General features: G+C 35.7%; 1 protein-coding gene across 1 annotated transcript in view; it reads right to left on the minus strand.

Moving 5' to 3' along the window:
* Positions 1-6,796, minus strand: part of ASIP (agouti signaling protein) — a 72,126-nt gene extending 65,330 nt beyond the window's left edge. The window contains exon 1 of the mRNA XM_085520191.1: positions 6,635-6,796. The gene's annotated coding sequence lies outside the window, so the exon portion shown is untranslated. The remainder of the gene's footprint in view (positions 1-6,634) is intronic.
* Positions 6,797-7,083: the final 287 nt, after the last annotated feature.

A 7,083-nucleotide genomic window follows, 5' to 3' on the forward strand; every position in this document is an offset into this window, starting at 1 on the left:
CCACTGGCTATGCCAGAGGTTGAGCTTACAACTGCTTGTACATTTCTACATTTTTTTTCTACTGCAGCTAAAGGGAGCTATTTCCAAAAGTTCTACTTGTCTGTACTGATTCAGATTTTAACATTAACTTTTCCTATGAAAATAAGTATTTATCTTAAAAAAAACAAACAAACAAAAATGGATGAATGTAATGACCCATCCCCATGGTGCAGATTGGGTTATCTGGATAAAAAAAGCTCTTGCATGGGATGTATGACTAATGTTCTTATCACAGCTCTTTGTTCTACTGACAGACTAGAAATAATGTATTTTTCCAAATCTTGTTCTGGATATGAGAAAATTAAATGACAGTCATTTCATAAGAACTGTGGTAATAGGTCAAAATTTTCCTCAAGTAAATTACTGTATACTTTGGAAATCAGTGTCCTTTGTCAAAGGCATCGATGACATTTATTTTACATATCCTTTTACTTTTTACTTTTACTGAATCACTTGTCTGATAATATTGTTGAATTCTTCAACTAAAATTGAACAGTCATTTGTTTTCTATATTGCTGGCTGTCTTAGGCCTTTAACGTGCATGTTCCTCAACCATCTCTTCTGAGAACCAGTGTCATATTGTTTTATTTAGATGGGAAGTGATTTATCAGGTCTCATATTTACTTTTTTTTTTTTAAATCTCTGTGGACTTTTTTGATGTTTACAACTGCATGCAGTATGGCTGTATCATTGTTTTATGCAGCCAGATTTACTTTTCCTGTCTATTTTTCTTTCCTAATGTGATAATTTCATTCTTTTTGATGCTAAGAATTGATTTAGAAAATCATTAATGTGATTCCATGAACTTTTTCTGGACTCAGACTTCACCTTTTGTATTTATTTCTTCCCACTACTGAAATTTTGTTGACCTTTTCAGCAAGATTTTCTGGATTTTTCTTTTTTTTTTTTTTTCCAGTTGTTCTGAATATCTGTTTCAACACACTTTGTTTTGTCCAGAGAGCCCATCTGTGGAGATATCCAAGATGAGGCTGGACAGGGCTCTGAGCAACCTGATCTGCTGTAGATGTCCCTGTGCATTGCATGGGAGTTGACCTTTAAATGTCCCTCACAACTCACAGAGTTATATGGTTCTATGGTTCTGTGGTTCTATGGTTTTAAGTAACCTAGAAAAGGACTAGGCATTTTGTAGCAACTGTGAGGATCCCATGATCTGGACTTCTACTTTACTGAAAAGAAACTATTATTTCCTACTTTTTAAAGGGTTGATACAAAGGAAGTGTAAAGTCTTGCAGCTAATTTTTTTCCCAAGACAGCAAGGTTGCCTTCATAAAGGCACTGTTAAAAAGCATGTTTCATATATATATACACACATATATACATATACATATATACATATATACATATATACAATATCATATATATATTGCTGATATTTATCTCTGCCTTTTCATACCTTAACATTTTTGATTTCTGGGCAAGATTTCTCTCTGCAAAATCTATATTGGCTCTTTTTGGAGTCTATTGCAACTCAGTTTTTTTTATGAGTGCACTGCAGTATATCTTTTGCTCCATAATTGCACCACTGTCCCCTATATTTTGCTCTACAGGAATCCTAATTCCTGCATATAGCTTGCTGCAATAGGCTTGCTTTGCAGAAACGACAGTCTGAACTGCTGCTGCACACAGCTTAGTGTGAAATACAGAGCAGTGTTTTCACCAGTTTTCTGCTGCTTATCTGAGCCAGCTAGCAGCTGTTTGTAATACCTAAAAGTGATGCCTCTGCATCATGTAGTAATCTGACTCCCACTGTGCATTAGAGAGAGCTGACATCTGTTCTTAAGATAAGTGGGAAGACAGAAATCCAGGCTCTCATCCTTAAGGCATCAATCACTGTGGCTTTTTTTGATTGAAAAGTTTGTTTTTAATAAATGCTTGAAAATGGTTCATCCAGCTGTGAAGTATTTTGTCAATGCTACTTTGACCATTTTTTGTTTCCTACAAATAACAAAAGGGACAGTTTCTTTTCAGTTGTCAGAGTGCCTCTCTTTTCACTGGTCTTAAAGATGTATTCTTAACATTTGGCCTATGTTCGATATGGACAGTCTCTTTTGCTGCTAAAAGTTTTGCTGTGATTGTAGCCAAAGTCTACGTTCTAAGTAGCTCAAATCCTTTTCAGATCAACCTATTTTTTTTTTTGCAGTTTCTGGCCTGTTGTATACAAGAGAGAGTGTGCATTTCCTCCATTAATAATATTCAAGGTTGCAGGTATCCTAGTGAAACTTTATGTGTGTTAAGAGTGTATATTTGCATGCTCATGATCCAACATCCAAGGGCTGCTCTGAAAGTAATGCTGCTGGAAGTGAATGCTGATGAGATGGCAGTGGAAGTCAAACGTTCCCAGTAATATTCTGTTCCATTTTGCTGCCGTGTGACAGATGGCAGCAGAGGGGCACTCTGACAGAATGGCGCCTGCCATGGAAGTGAGTATGAAGCAAAGGTGTGTGCTTGAATTCCTCCATGCAGAAAAAAAAGTGGTAACCATTGACATTCAAGAGGCCAAATAGTGGAGATGAGCACAGTGAGGCAGAGTGATGCATTTCAGCAGTGGTGACAGTGTTGTGGAAGATAAGCTAAGTTCTGGACAGCTGTGTAGATATTTATAAGCGTACCATGAAGTCTCTATTTCATTACTGGCAAGGATGCACAGATGATGATGTTGAAATGTAATGATGTTATTTATGTTAAAAAGAAAAATAGTGCTTCATAGCTGAGAATTTGTTCTATCAGAGAATGTTATTGTGCTCCTTGTATCTGTTGTAGTCTCTGTGGGAATAAATAAGAGACATTACTTTTGGAGCAGCCTATGTAGATCACTTTTCAGGTAAAAGAAGCTCTGATGATAAACTGCAGCTGCATTAAGTCATATTCTATTGTTTGGCACCTTTCTGTAATTAGGACTGTTAAATCAGTTTTAGTGCAGAACTGGAGTTAGATCCCAATCGCTTGCTAAAATCTCTCCATGTTTTTCTTTGTGTAGACCACAGAATTTACTCAGAACAGAGCACTTCCTTTCTATTTGTCGAGACTGCTAGAGATTATTTTTTTCTCCATAAAATGGCATATTCTGTGAATTTTGAATAGCTTGTAAAAAACATTGCCGAAATATTTCCCCTTATTTCCTTCCTAGGAGCAAGACTGAAAGTTTGTATAGTCGCAGCAAAATGGAAGCATGGTTATGGATTTCCACTGGCTTTGCACATTTTTGGATCTCAGAATTATTTCCTGTCAGATATTTGTTTTTTTGTCTTTCATTTTCGCAGCAGGAATACTTTACAAGCTTATTTTACAGACTTGAAGTGATTCTTGCTCCTGTTTTTAATTAAAAAACTAATAGGTTATTGAATAAAGTAACAACACTATTAGATACACTGCTGTGAATAGGGTTTGCTTGTTGACACGCACTAGCAGAACTCTAAGTTCATTTCTTTAGTACTGATCTGAAACAACACCAGAACCCCAAACCTGAACCCAAACCTTTGCCATGGCTGATAGGTTGTGGATGGAGACAGAGACTGGGATAGGAGACAGTATGAGAGACAAGTTGGGCTTCTGCCTACAGGATGACTGTTTTGTTGTATGGTGGACAAGACTTCATCCTACAAAAATGTTTTTACTTATTTTAAATAATTTCAAAATATATGTGCAATATATGCTATAACTATTACTGATAGTAAAAATAGAAGTTCAAATACCATACAAAGCTTCAGTGAAGCCAATTATCCCATCTGTAATGTGTAAAGTTAAGCAACTATATCAGATTTTGCAAGACATGGACTGTAGTTTTATTTACAATACATGTAAAACACTTTGGAAAGGTTCTTCACCACACAATCCTACTGGGAGGATTTTCTGTGTTTCAGTGAGAAGCTCAATGAGTTATGGATTTAAGTGGCTTCGAAAATGGGATTTAGATGTTTCCAAATATTTTAACAATCTGTTACATCACATAGGAGATTGAAACCATGACTGAGAAAGACGATTATGGAAAACAAATAAGAGTTTAATTTTCAGGTTATGAAAAAACCGTTTTTATTTAATATCCTTCCTGGCTTGGATATCTTAAAATATCACTTTTTTTTTTTTTTTTTGAAAGGGTAATGAGACTACTTTTGTCAGTACTTCATTATACGTCAAGGTTTGAGATGTTGTAGTTCACAAAAATCTGTTCTGGTTGTTTATGAATCCAGGTAATATTTGAAGTTTTTGGTGTTGCTGTTCCTTGAGAAGAAACAGCTTTCTCTATGAGTAAGGGTTCTGTTTCTTCAGTTTTATGGAAAGTCTGGGCAAGGCAATAATGCTAACAATTTCCCCTGTAAGTCTGTTTTTGCAAGACTTATTATTCTGAACAGATACCCACTTACTTCTTTCAAGAACTCATTTAATGTTTTGGACTTCATCTACATTTTTCTCAGCCCTACAAAAAAAAAAAAAAAAAAAAGATAGAAACACTTCAAAAACCAAACCAGAAACATTTTCAACGGTCACATAAGCCTTAGACCTTAGTCATGTTGTTACACGACTTCAACTTTCCCATCTAGAAAAGGCATAAACTCATAGCTTGCATTTCTTCAGCACGAAGACTGATCAAACGTGCTATGCAAATCGTCTGCAAACGTTGGGGTCATCTACTAAATGGGAAGAAATGCAGCATTTTGAAAGACAAATTTAATCTGATCACATAAAACTTGTGGTGTATCTTGGGAATGAAAGCAAGATCAAATAAGAAAAATTCTATTAATTTTGTGTGAGATGGGAAATAGATTTCAAAATATCTCAGAAAATGTCAAACGAAATAGAAAAGTTTGGTAAATTTCACCTTTGTTCTTTTTTAAGAGGTTTCCAGCAAACATTTTTAACCATAAAGTTAAAATTGGCATAGTAAGTTAGGAATAAATTTTGTCACTGTAATAGCTTTAAGCTTTCTATAAATGAGCAGCTAAAACGAATCCCTCACAACGTTTGTAAAATCACAAAACAGACATTATGCGTTAAGCCTGCTGTAAAAGGCAGTCAGTGGATTTTACCTGAAATACTGAAACAACCTGTGGTTATGGATCTGTGTCTTCATTGCCTTGTGGATACCTGCAATTTACTGAGAATGCAAAGTCACTGAATAAGTTCTTTCTGCAAATTGGCTTTGTGTCATTGCTGTGGTTCTCAGGAGCAGCACATCATTAAGAGGAGGCAGCTTTAGGGCAACTCAGATTGTAACACAAAGTAACTTTAAAAATGAACCGCATCACCTTCTGTAATCTCTTGGCACATTATAAATTAATGCCAACTAAGAAAACGAAGGAAAAAGAAAGCAAAACATGGAAAACATCTTTATTAGTTTTAAGGAGGTGCTGCTTGTGTTTCAGAATTGCTCTGATACATCTAATATCAATCAACGGTTGCCACTTTAGTTACATTTTAATACTTAAAACATGAAATAAACAAGAGATGATCCATATATATTGCATGTTGGAAACACTTCCTTTACACTGACAATTAAAACAACACAGTAAATGACGATTTGATCAAATCATTTTTCCAGCATCGTTATGAAACTTTAGTTTACAAAGGAAGTACAAGAACTGGAACGAAACCACTACTCTTTGTTTCTACTCTGGTAGTTGAAGCCGTGCTAGAAATCTAAGTGTGTCTGAAAGTCAGCACATTGTGTTTTAAAGAGGTAAAAAAAATCTGCACATTCTACTCAGACTTTTTAAAAGTGATTCAAACCAGCTTAACAGATGATTCATAAGGTAAAAAAAAAAAAAGAGGAAATATGCTACAAACACAAGCATATATTTTAAGTTAAAAGCTATTAAGCATAAACGCAGCATTGGTTAGTTTGGTGTAGCAGTGTATGCATACCAGTGAAGTTTATGTCTCTCCTTATCAGTGTTACCTATAATAATCACATGCAAATTTGATACATTAAGCATCAAAAATAAGTTAGACTATGCTGGTTGGAAAAAAAAAACAAACCCAAGAAGATAAAATCCATATGAACAAAATACGTAATACCGAAGTCTGCAGATATATAGCATCATACCTGAAGATTTTAGCAGTTTTTTAAGGGTTTTTGAGATTTCTAATAGGTAAATAGATTCACGGGTACTGAAAGAAAATTTTGGTGTTTTCAGCATCAACTCAGAATTCAAGGCAATTCTATCATATTTGTTTACAGACATCTCTAAATAATAAAGCTGACATTTGTTTGCCTGCAAAGTTAATGTTTTAGTCCGTGTAAATGATAGATGCTATCAGCAGCTCACTCAAAAGACCAGTTAGCCATTCAAATAGCCCGTTTGAATTTGCAGCATTGCCTTTGCAATTGATATACATGGATTGGTTCTTCTAATCACATGGTAGCCATTAACCTCCCCAGAAATTATTCACGCGTCTACAGATGAAAACACAGAAAAACACAGGAAAATTTCCTGAACAACTGGGAGATTCCATCTTCCACTAAAAGCTGTAATGTTTCTAAAGGGTTTTGAGAGGAAGAGACTGTTAGGAATGGAAAAGAGAAGGGATAGGATTTGTTATAAGCTTGAAGAACACCGTCAGCTGTTTCCTTCCCTACCTGCTCAGGGAGCAGCTCCAGCCTTTCATCCCAATGACTCAGGTTCTCTCTGGCGTAACTGGAACAGCCTTCACCTTTAAGAAGCTGTAGACTCTCAGCCAGGGGGGAATCTGGCCCCATTTCCCCCAAAAAAGGCACACACATGTGAACATTAAAAAGAAAAATTCAACCCCAAAGCAGTCAATGAAGGACCAAAAGACAGCCGCTGCCACAAATCCATCACTTCTCCAATCCCTTATCTGAGAATTTTTTATTGCTGCTTTCAAAATATAACTCATCTGAGAAGGAAATACAACGGCGTATGGTCATCTTCATGTTTCTTCTTTTTTCTTTTCCAGATGTAGTCACTGTTTGCAGCGCTGTTTAAGATCTCTTTCCTGGTTCTAATTTTCAGTGAAATTCATAGGCCAACTTGATTCATTTCCCATCCCCTGAAAACCAAAGCACAT

The sequence above is a fragment of the Coturnix japonica genome, chromosome 19, assembly GCF_054131305.1.
Source record: "Coturnix japonica strain WE chromosome 19, WE-NBRP24, whole genome shotgun sequence".
Taxonomy (NCBI): domain Eukaryota; kingdom Metazoa; phylum Chordata; class Aves; order Galliformes; family Phasianidae; genus Coturnix; species Coturnix japonica.